Source organism: Notothenia rossii (assembly GCF_949606895.1).
Source record: "Notothenia rossii genome assembly, chromosome: 4".
Classification (NCBI taxonomy): domain Eukaryota; kingdom Metazoa; phylum Chordata; class Actinopteri; order Perciformes; family Nototheniidae; genus Notothenia; species Notothenia rossii.
In genome coordinates, this window is record NC_136902.1 from 40,885,868 (window position 1) to 40,889,538 (window position 3,671).

Below are 3,671 nucleotides of genomic sequence, written 5' to 3' on the forward strand. Positions count from 1 at the left end.
TAAATACAAATTTGGTATTTATATCTAAGAATGTGTTTTGGGGTATTGACAGTTCAGCTACCATGAGCCAGGGGCGCAGCTGCCCTGTGTCAGGGGGGTATGCAGCAACAATTTTGGCGCCCCCCCCCCCAAAAAAAAATTTTTTATATATATATTATATATATATATATATAGTAATAATAAATAAATAAGTCTGCTGGACATGGCCTTTAAATAATAAGGGTTTATTTTAAAGCATATCAGCCACTGTAGGTCTACCATCATTAAATAATAAACAAATTTACACATTTACAATCATTATAATCAATGCAACATAAAACATTAAAACATTAAAATGCAAAAGTAAGCTTACAAAGATCCATTAGAACACACTCTGTTAACAACAACCACAGATGTAAATCACTTTATAGCTAACTCTGGTACCTGAACTGTCTTGTACACGGCCCCTGACAAATAAGCTAATAAATAAAAAAAATTAAAAAATGATGTAGCTTATGTAACAATGTTGCTACCTGAGATTGTAGTAGAGCACTCTTTAGTTGCTACTAAATCGTAACATGGCGTGCCTTTGCACTTGCCCATTTATCTAGTATTGCATCGAATGAAACAGTTCGTGCCACACTGTTTTCAATTGAAATGACTGCTAATTGGGTTAAGCGATCATTGCTCATGTTGGAACGAAGGTATGTTTTAATCAGCTTTAGCTTGCTGAATGATCTCTCGGCAGAGGCAACTGTCATAGGCATTGTCAGGAAAACTCTCAGGGCTACTGTCAGATTTGGGAAAACCAAATCAAGGTTCTCCTGTAGGAGGACATTTAGTTTATCCAGAGCCTTTTCATGCCCCCTAAGTAGACGGCTTGCTGGGTAAATTTCCTGAATGATATCCCTTGAAACATCATCGGTAGCCAGTGCATATCTTGTCACTGATTCCTCCAACTCAGCTTTTGTCATGTGTTCCATTTTGTAAATGAACTTAAACTTTTCGGACACAAGCTGAAGATTGCAAAATCTGTCAGACAACTCCTGAATTACAGTGTCAACAATAACATTAAAAACCATGCACCTAAAATGGGTCTCAGGTTCCTGTTCAAAATGGCCAGTGCTTGAATCATCTCCATGAAATCTCTTTTGCTTTCTGCAACGTCTTTCCTTAAAGTCAGGGGAAGCATCCATCTCAATGGCTAGTCTGCGTGCAATGTCAAGGGATTTCTGAAACCCCTCCTCTCTATACTTACAGAAGAATTCTTTCAGAGAATCGATCATCCTTATGGCAGTGTCCATCGAAATGTTCACTGCTTGCATTGCCTTGCTAACAAACGTGATCTCTGACAATAGATCATACCAAATCAAGAGGCACATCAGAAACTCCATGGTAACAATCTCGCCAGAGAGCGACTTTGCCTCTGAGACTGTTTTGCCGTCTTTTTCCACTTCCTCAAGCTTTTCCAAAGCGTCAAGAATCCCCCCTAACTGGAAACGCACAGCTTTGACAGAGTCTATTTTCGCCTCCCACCTGGTTTCACTGAGAGGCTTTAGTAATGTCCACAAACTCTTTGAGGATATCCCACCTCTTCACCAAAGCTGAAAAAATGGTGTACAGTCTCTGGATAGTGCCAAAAAAGGTAAGACACACTCTGTTTGATGATGCAGCATCACATAGGAGAAGGTTGAGACTGTGGCTACAGCAGGGGATAAATAGTGCCTCTGGACACTTCTGCTGCACCAAGGCTTGAACACCTTTGTGTATACCTCTCATATTCGAGCCATTGTCATAACTCTGTCCCCTACAATTCTTCAACTCCAACCCCAGGCTATCCAGCACCCCAGTCAGTGTTTCTGTGAGACCTTTACCAGTTGTGTCCTTCACAACTATGAAGCCAACAAAAGACTCATTGATGGTGGCTTTCTTTTTGTCGTCCGTATGAACATACCGGATTATGACTGAGGCCTGCTCCTGCTTTGAAATGTCAGGAGTGCAATCCAACTCCACAGCAAAGTACTTGGAGGCTTTGACCTGGGCACAAATTTTACCAAGTACACAGTCTGCAATTGAATCTAAAAATTCATTCTCAGTGTGAGAAAAAGTTTTTAGAGAGTACTTGTCCATGGACAAGTGAGTTTGGCAATTTACTTGTCCGAATACATTTTTCACTTGTCCAGAATGGACAAAAATTGGGGCCACTGGAATCTTCTTCTTCGCCATCGTATTTTACATTTTCACACATAGGGTTGGGTATCGTTTGGATTCGAACGATTCCGGTTCTGCTTTTCGATTCTGGTTATTTTCGGTTCTTTGAGAGGGTAAAAATAAGTCCCATGATAAAGTGGGAGAAAAATATATTTATGAAAACATTAAGTCAAATCTGTATTCCTATTTACAAATCACTTCATACTGTTTAATTTCTTATGGTTATTGAATACAATTATATAAAAATAATCTCTGCATTGTTTAGTTAGTTCTAAGTGGTGCAGTTTGAGAATGTACAATTGGCCCAGTCTCCTCTGATGTTACACTGCAACCTGCCTGATACCTGCCTATGTAGAAAAGCGCTAGGCCTTAAATATAATGATAATAGGCTAATAATAATAGCTTATAATAATAAGTAATAATTAATTATTAGGCTACTTATTAGTAGCCTAATAATAAGGCCTAGCGCTTTTCTACAACTCAAAGACGCATGTGTATTACATGCTGCAGCTGCCCAGCTGCTCACTGTTTGTAAAAGTAAATAAATAATATTTTCATTTCAATAATGTACTTTCTATACCCTGCTTCATAAACAATACTGACATCCCTGTGCTCCTCCGAGTCTGGGGGTCCGGGGATGTGAGGACAGCGCGAGGACACAGGGAGGCTGCTTCACTTCATAAAGGAAATGGCGGTCAATATTAACAACACAGGAGCTAAAACGCTTAATAACCTTCATTACGTATTAGAGAAAGAACATAAGAAAGTTTGAAAAAGATGAGGCTGTTAAACGGGCAGCGGATCCGCTGTGTGTAGAAAGAGAGAGAGACGCTGAGCTGCACCATGCAGCGAACAGCTGATCCGGAGAATAGAGAGAGAGAGAGAGCTGTGGTCCGCGGGGCTCGGCCTCGCCTCCTGTCCCCACAACTCTTATTAATCCCGGTACCGGACAATTGTTATTTGTTCCTACTCGGAACATAGTTTTGCTTCCCAACCCTGCCACTGTGCTACACTTCCAGCGCTGCCCCGCCCCGCCCTAACTGTACAGAAAGCGGCGAGATGCATTCCCTTAGGAATCGACAAGCAGAACCGAAACTAACATTTCTAAACAAACAATGGCGGACACTGACAATTTGCGAATGAGTTCTGGCTTTTGTAAACTGAATTTATCAATAAATCAGGGCGAAAAACGTCACTTGTCCGCCGGACAAGTCAATTGAAATATCTACTTGTCCGATATTGTAAATAACACGTCCCGGACGGTGGGACGTGTACTTTTTCGCACACTGATTCTGAGTGCACCAGGAAAGATATCCTGTGGTTTTTTTAGCCGCTACCTTTCTAAGATGCTCTGCTAGTGTGACATCATATCGTGCTATGACCTCAAGGACACCCAGAAAATTTCCATTTTTAGGATCTCCTAATGTAGCATTCTTCCCCCTCAGTGGCAAGTTCCTTTCTGCGAGAAAGAGTATGCAATC

General features: G+C 41.0%; 1 long non-coding RNA gene across 1 annotated transcript; it reads right to left on the minus strand.

Annotated features, from left to right (window-relative positions):
• Window positions 1-2,100: 2,100 nt before the first annotated feature.
• LOC307037657 lies at window positions 2,101-3,424 on the minus strand. The gene is made up of 2 exons (XR_013807745.1): window positions 2,679-3,424; window positions 2,101-2,552 (listed from the first exon to the last, which is right to left on the minus strand). It is a non-coding gene; the product is annotated as an uncharacterized lncRNA (long non-coding RNA).
• Window positions 3,425-3,671: the final 247 nt, after the last annotated feature.